Below are 8,721 nucleotides of genomic sequence, written 5' to 3'. Positions count from 1 at the left end.
GGATTGCAAAGGAACCAGTCACCCAACTACTCTGTGCCTCAGTTTCCCCATCTTCAACAGGAGCTTGGGACAGTGCCCCACCCCCTACACACACACACACACACACACACACACACACACACACACACAGGAGTTCAGCAGTAGTCCCGTGTGCTCAGAGTAGCATGGTAACTGGCAGCATTTTTTCAGCTTCTCATTTATGACAAGGGAGTAACCGTTGTCACACCATTTTGTGACACTTTGTGAGGGAACAGAAGAGACAAAACACTTGCTCTTTAGGTCATGGAACTTCTCCAAATTCAAACCCAAATCTAAGTTGGTATTGCTTGATCTGATGAGCCCCGGGGGACCTACAGTGAAGGCCACCTTGTTGACCCCACGAGCCCCATATTTGCTGAAGTGTTTAATAGATATCATCATGACTGGGAGACTGAGGCCAGGAGAGTGTAGCGAGTTTTAGACAAGGTGACTGCCAGGAGTTTGAAGCCAGCCTAAGGTACAAAATGGAGTCCTGTCATGAAAATGGGAGGGGGTGGGGATAGGGGCTCAGCAGTCAAGATGGAGTGCTGCTCTTGCAAAGGATCCAAGTTCAGTTCCCAGCACCCACATCAGGCAGATCACAACTACCTCTAAGTCCAGACCCCGGGGATCTGACACTCTTCCAGTCTCTGTGAACATCAGCACCAGAACCCATGCGCGCACACACACACACACGCACACACACACACGCACACACACACACACGCACACACACACATACATGCACACACACGCATGCACACACATGCATGCACACACACATACATGCAAACACATGTGCACGCAGGTACTCGTGCACACGCACATAAATAATAATGGTCCAGCATGCACAAAAGCCTGGTTTCAATCCCCACCATCACATAAACTTGGTATGGAGGTACAACCATATTTCCAGCACTCAGAAGTTAACAATCATCCTTGGGTATGTATTGAGTTTGAGATCAACCTGGATGACAGGAGAAGCTCGCCATCTCTCAACAAAAGGAAAGCAACATCCCACCAACTGTAGACAAGGCAGCATCTTGTTCAAGCTGAGTGAAAAATGCAAAATGGAGCCGGGGTCTGACTGCTGATCTCAGGCTGGCCCTGAACTCAGAGACCTGCCCATCTCTTCCTCCAGAGTGTTAGGGGTTTAAAGCATGCAGATTTTCTTTGGGACTCTACATTAGGAAACAGTGTAGAACTGAGGGTCCGGGAGGCAGTTGATCTTGGGAGGGGGCTGGAGTTGAGGGAACTCAGAGTAGGCTGGGTCTTGGGGGAGACATGTTTCCACAGGGAGGGGAAGGAGGCAGAGAAGAGAGAACGACTTTTCTGAGGCAGGAGGATCCCAGGAAGTGGCAACCTGGGTTGTGTTCACCACTCCCAGCCCCTCCCAGCCCCATCTCCCGTGGGGTTCTGCAACCCTGAGGTTAGCATTTTGGGGTTCCCTTGTGCTTATATGGCCCATGGGTCTCTTTGCGAGATGTACATGGCTACGGTGGAGTCTGTAACTTCAAACCTCACTGCCACCACCATTGTCCAGAGGTCCTGCTGCCCATCCCCATGCACAGCTGTCAATGCTGTCACCTTGTTAAAGGGAGCAATTAACTTAACAAAGAAAGATCAGATCAGCTCCTGAAATCCAACAGCCACCTGCAAACGAGGGCACATTGCTAGGTGCCGGTCCCTCCCTCTTCCGGATGGCATACTCCCAGTGATGGACTCACAGCAAAGCAATGTCAATTTCGTTGCCTAACTTCTGACCCATTGACTTCTTTGACCGTAAAATTTTCCATCCATCGACTCTGAAGAGGAGATACCTTGCTTCTTGTGTTTGTGGGTCACATGCCTCAGTGTGTGTGTGTGTGTGCACATGTACGTGTGTGTGCGCACGCATGCATCTGCATGTGTGAAGTCCTCCTGCTTTCATCCTCCCACACCCCCCCCCCAGCTCACTGGAGCGTATTTTGGTTCTACCCTCCTGTTTCCCACAACTCATGACTTTATTGACTCTGTCCGATGAGCTGACACGTTTACCCGTCTTCATCACAGTGGAAGGTTAAGAGTGAGAAAGGAGTCTTTGTGCTTCTTGGATGTATGACTGACTGTTTCATGGAAAGGCCCAAAGAGGTGAAGAAAAAGAAGAGAGGGAGGCATGGTCATCGCAGGTGAGTAGGAAGTACCAGCAGCCCAAGTAAACAGGCAGATACCTCCTGCCCAGGTGTGCTCAACCCACCCACCCACACGGCAGGGAGGAACCATCCGTCTGCACAGGGAACAGAGACAAGATCAAGGAAGGTGAGCACAGGTGAGCTGGAAGACAGCCCAGTGAGCCGACACTAAGGTTCAAACAGGACTGACACAGAGAGTGGCTGTGGTTGCCCAAGAATATGCTGTACCCGACACAGAGAGGCCATTATCCACTGTGATGCTCCCAGGAATCACAAAGGCTGAGCCATTCCACGCAGACTTCCCATGTAAGCACTACAGCGCTCAATCGGTCACGGTCAAAGCCCACTCGATGTCTTGCCTCCTGCTGTTGTGCTGCGTCTCGATTTGTTTGAGGCAGGGTCTTACCTGGTCTGGTGGTCCTAGAACACCCGGACAGCCCTAGCTGTCCTAGCATTTGCTGTAGAAGACCAAGCTGACCCCCAGCTCGGAGATGTGCTAGCCTCTGCCTCCTGAGTGCTGGGCTACCACACCTGGTAAAGCCAGCTTTGTTAGCCATATCTAAGCTTTCCTGGACTGGAGGTATAGCTCAGTGGCAGTGAATTTACCTAGCACTCAAGGGAAAAATTCACGGTTTTCTTTCTTCTCTTTAAAGATAGGCTCCCATGTACCCAAGGCTAGCCTCAAACCCACTGTGTAGCCAAGGATGACCTTGAACATCTGATATTCTTGTCTCTGCTCCCAAGTGCTGATTCTAACTAAGCAAGTGTGTGCATCCACAGTGCTGAAATTGAACCCAATGTCTCATGCATGCTGGCTAAGACCTCTACCAACCGAGCTATGTACCCAGCCCCGGCCATGGCTTTCTTTCTGAGGATGTCCTATGTTGGATCTGTCACTCCCTGCTTTATTCCTTTGAGGACACCAGACATCGTCCTCTGGCTTCGAAGTGTGTGCATAAGAATAAGCCACAAACACACTTCCACATGCATAACACACACACACACACACACACACACACACACACACACGTATATATCCATTCATCCATGATTCTTCTTTGTGGGTGTCAGCACATAAAAAAGACCTCCCATCCCAAAAGCTGGTTAGAAAATGTCTTCTTTACTATTAATTTAGATACAAGTAACACAGGACCCAAACATCTAAAATTATGAGTAGCGTTGCCTAACCCACACCCTTCCTGGTACAAACCCAGCATAGTTCCAGCCACCGGGGCTAACTGCTCCCTGGTCTCTCCTGCTAGTTGGACCAGCTGCTTATTGACGGAGCCTGGATCCTGCTCTATCCACCCAGTGTACCTCCCTATCTGTTTACTTCTTTTTTTTTTTTCTTTTTTCTTTTTTTCGGAGCTGGGGACTGAACCCAGGGCCTTGCGCTTTCTAGGCAAGCGCTCTACCACTGAGCTAAATCCCCAACCCCTATCCATTTACTTCTTTAGGAAAGATTTGTGCCTCTCCACCCTACCCTCGACTGATCAAGTCCAGTCAAAACCTGTGGTGAGTGTTACCTGGCAAGAAAGAGGTTTCTATTGGCTTCTCAGTGCCACTGAAACAAATGTCCACAACCTTGGTGCTTAAAGGAAGGCAAACTCTGACTGGGCTCAGTCTGGAAAGTGTTTGCCTCGAGGGCATGAGGACCTGAGTTTAGACTCCCAGACCCATGTAAACGTCGAGCATGGTGGTCGATGAGCGCTTATAATTCCCCGAAACAGTGAGATGGAGGAAAGGGCAGGTGGGTTGCTGGAAGCTTGCTGGGTTAGCTTGTTTGGTGATGTCCTAGGCTAGTAGGGGACTCTCAAATAGAAGGCGGAAGGCGCCTGGGGCATGATAACCAGAGGCGGTCCTCTCTACATACGCACGCGCACACACGCCACACACTGACATGGGCATCCAAGTACATATGTGTACCGACACATGTGAGAAAGAGGGGCACAGACCCACCATCTAACAGGTCAGGAGGTCAAGTCTAGGTGTTTGCTGGACTAGTGCCTCAGAGGCCCCAAGTAGACAATGCATTCTTTAGCCCCTGGTGGCCACCTGCAACCAGGCTTGTGCCTTCACCCCCAAATCACTCAACTCTCTGGCCTCCATCACACCTGCTCCTCATCCCTCCTTGACCTCCAACCTTGATCAAGGTTGCTAAGCTTACAATCCTGACCCTCCTCAGGACCCCAGCTCACTCGTGCCAAGTCTCTTAGTAAACGTCAGTGTAGTGTTTTTCCCTCCAGGTTTAACCTGATGCCACCTTGGAGTTGCTTGGTAGCCATGGCAACTGGAACAGAAAAAAAACAACATGGCTCCCCTGGTTTGCCGTGAGGGAGTTCCCGACAATCACTAGTAGATGGAGGAAGGGAGTTAAAAGACCCTAACCTGGGATTTCAGCTATCGGCTATCGCTCATGCTCCCTGCCCTCTCCCTCACTGAAAGTGATCTCAGAAGAGTCTAGGCTGTAGAGAGAGTGGAGTTAAGGGAATAGGTGATCCCATGACGCAGCTTCCTTGATCGAGAGGGACTTCGCAACGATGCAGCTGTTTTAGGGGAGTCGCCTATGCAGCTGTAAGGAAACACAATAAACTCACTGGGTTCACCAGGTTGAGCTCAGGTGAAATCGTACCTTGGTCCCGTCATGCACGCCCGTCTGGGTGAAAAGGTGCCTGTTCAAAGCTTCCTGGGAAAAGTTCACACAACAGCAGAAACCAACCACAGTGTCCAGGGGACCCAGATAACTATTTAGCCTGCCGCAGTGAGGGAAGGAACCACCATTAGATTAAATTATGGGGTGGGGGGAGGGGTAGCTCATTTGGTGAAGTATTTGCTGTGCAAGGGTAAAAACCAGAACCCATGTAAAAGCTGGGCACTGGTGCTGTGGGCCTGTAATTTTAGCATAGGGCAGAGAGAGGCAGTTCCTGAGGCTCCCTGGCCAACCAGCCTAGTCTGCCTGGTGAGCCCCAGGGGGCCATGAGAGACCTCGTCGCAAAACAAGATGCACTGCTCTGGAGAAACCGAAACCCAAGGTTGACCTCTGACCTCCACGTGTATCCTACATACACACATACAAAGGTTAGGTTAAACCGGGGTTTTCTGGAAATTGGATTCAGACCTCAGAGGACAAAATGACAGCTCAGCAGTGACTCGAGGCTCCTGGGCATGGAGGGACTGTGGAGGATCAAAGTGACACAGCTTTCCTGAGCTCTCAATGGCCACTCTGCTATGACAGTCAGCTGACTGGACTAGGCCAGCCTTGGGGACCTGGGAAAGGCACTTGAGGCACCACGAAGTTTGCTTTCTTGTTGCTGTGGTAAACACCGCGACTAAAAGCAACTTAAAAAGGAGTTAAGAGTTAATCTGGGGGCTGGAGAGGTGGCTCAGCGGTTAGAGCACTGACTGCTCTTCCAGAGGTCCTGAGTTCAAATCCCAGCATCCACATGGTGGCTCACAACCATCTGTAATGGGATCTGATACCCTCTTCAGTAATGTCTGAAGACAGCGACGGTGTACTCACATATATAAAACAAATAATTAAATAAATCTTTAAAAAAAAAAAAAAAAAAGAGTTAATCTGGCTTTAAAGGCTCCAGTTCTTCCTGAAGGAAAAACAGGGCTGGAGCCTGGGGCAGGCACCTGGAGACAAGAACCCAGCAGAGGTCGCATTGCCTTGCTGTTTTAGACAAGATGGATCAGTGGGTAAAGACCTATCCTGAGTTTAATCACCAGACTCACAGGGAGGAGGAAAAGAACTGACTCTCACATGTTGGGCTCTCACACGTTGTCCTGGGATCTCTACACGTGCTGGGTGATACTTGCGCGCTCTCTCTCTCCTCTCTCTCTCTCTCTCTCTCTCTCTCTATTTCTCTCTCTCTCTCTCTCTCTCACACACACACACACACACACACACACACACACAAAGAAAAGGTTTAAAATTAGAAAAATTGAATTTAAAAAATAGAAATATATTCTCAGGATTAAAAAAAAAACAAACCCAGGATGTATTCGTGTCAAATATTTCTAAAGATTGAAAACAAACAAACAAACAAACAAAATAAAACCATAGGCTAGACAGGGCTGGGTAAACCACAGCATGAGAGCCACGCTGGGGCAGCCTGTTCTTTACGTATTGTCTGTGGCTTGCCCTGCAGGGCTTCCCTGAGGCAGTCACAATAGAGAGAGAAAGAAAGCCTCAGAACCCACATGTTTACCAACAGGACCTCGTCTGGAGAGGCTAACCAACCTGTTCTATCTTTGATGTCCAAATCTAACAAAGGACCCAAAACAAAAACTCTTAGCAAGTACTTACAAGTGAGCTTAGATATTTAAACATTCAAAACAAGCCATATGGATGGGTGGATGGGTGGGTAGGTAGGTGGATGAATGGGTGGTTAAGTGGATGGAGGGGTGGGTAGGTGGATGGATGGATGGATGGATGGATGGATGGATGGATGGATGGGTGGTTAAATGGATGGATGGGTGGGTGGGTAGGTAGGTGGATGGATGGGTGGTTAAATGGATGGATGGGTGGGTGGATGGATTGAGTGGTTGAATGCATGGTTGGGTAGGTAGGTGGATGGATGGACAGACAGATGAGTTCAATCCTCTAAGCACTTCCCTAACTCTCGTTCTCTACCTGTTAGGAACTTTTGGTCCTTTTATATGAAGATAATGTTTTTATTACTCAGTCTCTGAATTCATTTTCTACGATGCACGGAAGACGAACCTGATCAAGCTGCCTGATTCCCCAGTCACCTCCCAGTGCCTCCTGGAGCTGAGACAGACTCATCCTCATTTCTGGACACCCAGACACATGGGAAATCTTCTGAAGAGACTTCTCAGAGTTTGCTTCCTTTTTTTATTTTATTATTTTCAGTGTGTCCCAGCTTTGTCTGCACATGTGTGTGCACCTCTTGTGTGCAATACCCTTGGATGCCAGAAGAGGGCTCTGGACTAGATCCTCTGGGACTGAAGATACAGTTATGAGCAACCTCTCTCCAACTCCCTCTTGCCCCTGCAACCCCCACCACTGTTTCTGAAACTGGGTCTCATTGTGGCCCTGGATGCCCTGGAACTTGCTATATAGACCAGGTTGGCCTGCAACTCACAGAGATCCAACCACATGTTGGCTCATAACCTTCTGTAATGAGATCTGATGCCCTCTCCTGATGTGTCTGAAGACACGTAAATAAGTTTTTTTTTAAAAAGGCCTTGGGAGCCAGATGTGTTAACTCCTAGCACTTGTGAAGCAGAAGCAGGAGGATCTCTGTGAGGGGTTGGGGATTTAGCTCAGTGGTAGAATTCAGGGCCCAAGGCCTGGTTCAGTCCCCAGCTCCAAAAAAAAAAGAACCAAAAAAAAAAAAAAAAAAAAAAAAAGGAGGATCTCTGTGAATTCAGGGCTAGCCTGGTCTACATAGTAAGTTCCTCAGCAGTCAAGAGCACCCACCACTCTTGCAGAGGACCTGAGCTCAGTTCGCAGCACCTTCGTGGCGGCTCACAAACATTTGCAACTCAGGTTCCAGGGGATCCAACGCCCTCTCCTGCCCCCCACAGCCACTGCTTGCATGCGGTGCACATACATGTGCATGCGTGCAGACAACCGCAGGCACATAGAATAAAATCTTCTAAGGTATTAAGGTAAAAGGACTTATCCAGATGTGTGGATAGTGTTTTCTTCAACCTCCTGACTCTATCCTCTCTGTGCTCAATCTCCAGCTCTTCTGCCTTCATGGAGGCTTCGAAGAAAGCTGGGAGCAGGAGAGGCTCTTCCTTAGGGAGCCTACCAACTGGTTATCTACGGCCAGTCAGCCCTAAAAACACACATACGAGGGCTGAATAGCTCCTGTTCAGAAATGTGTACGTGTATGCATGGATGTATATATGTGCATGTACATGCATACACATACATAGACATACACAGACATACACACAATAATAATCGGTAAAAAAAAAAAAAAAAAAAAAAAAAAAAGAGGCCATGAATTGGGGAGCAGAGGAGAAGAGGAGAGCAGGGTGTGGTGATTAAATTAATCTCAAAATTAAACAACAAAGCCCAGCAAAGCCCGATGTGGAGGCACACGATTCCAAGCCCGTTGTCCCCACTACACAGACAAACACACGTATGGTTAAAAAAGGCTTTCTTTCCTCTTGCTCTCTTGCTCCCCTCTTGCTCTTGCCTTCCTGCCCCTGCTCTGTCCTCTCATTCCCCTCCCTGCTCTCTCCACATGCTCATGGCCGGCCTCTACTTCTTCTCTTCTCTTCTCTTCTCTTCTCTTCTCTTCTCTTCTCTTCTCTTCTCTTCTCTTCTCTTCTCTTCTCTTCTCTTCCCTTCCCTTCCCTTCTCTTCCCTTCCCTTCTCTCTCTCTCTCTCTCTCTCTCTCTCTCTCTCTCTCTCTCTCTCTCTCTCTCTCTCTGCCTTTCTCTGCCTTTACTATCCTCTTGACTCCCCTTCCCATGCTCTGAATAAACTCTATTCTATACTAAAAAAAAACCCAAATGACTTTTTTTTTCCCCCGTGTCTATGTCAATA

This window comes from Rattus rattus, chromosome 1, assembly GCF_011064425.1.
Source record: "Rattus rattus isolate New Zealand chromosome 1, Rrattus_CSIRO_v1, whole genome shotgun sequence".
Lineage (NCBI taxonomy): Eukaryota > Metazoa > Chordata > Mammalia > Rodentia > Muridae > Rattus > Rattus rattus.
This window is presented reverse-complemented; position numbering follows the sequence as displayed.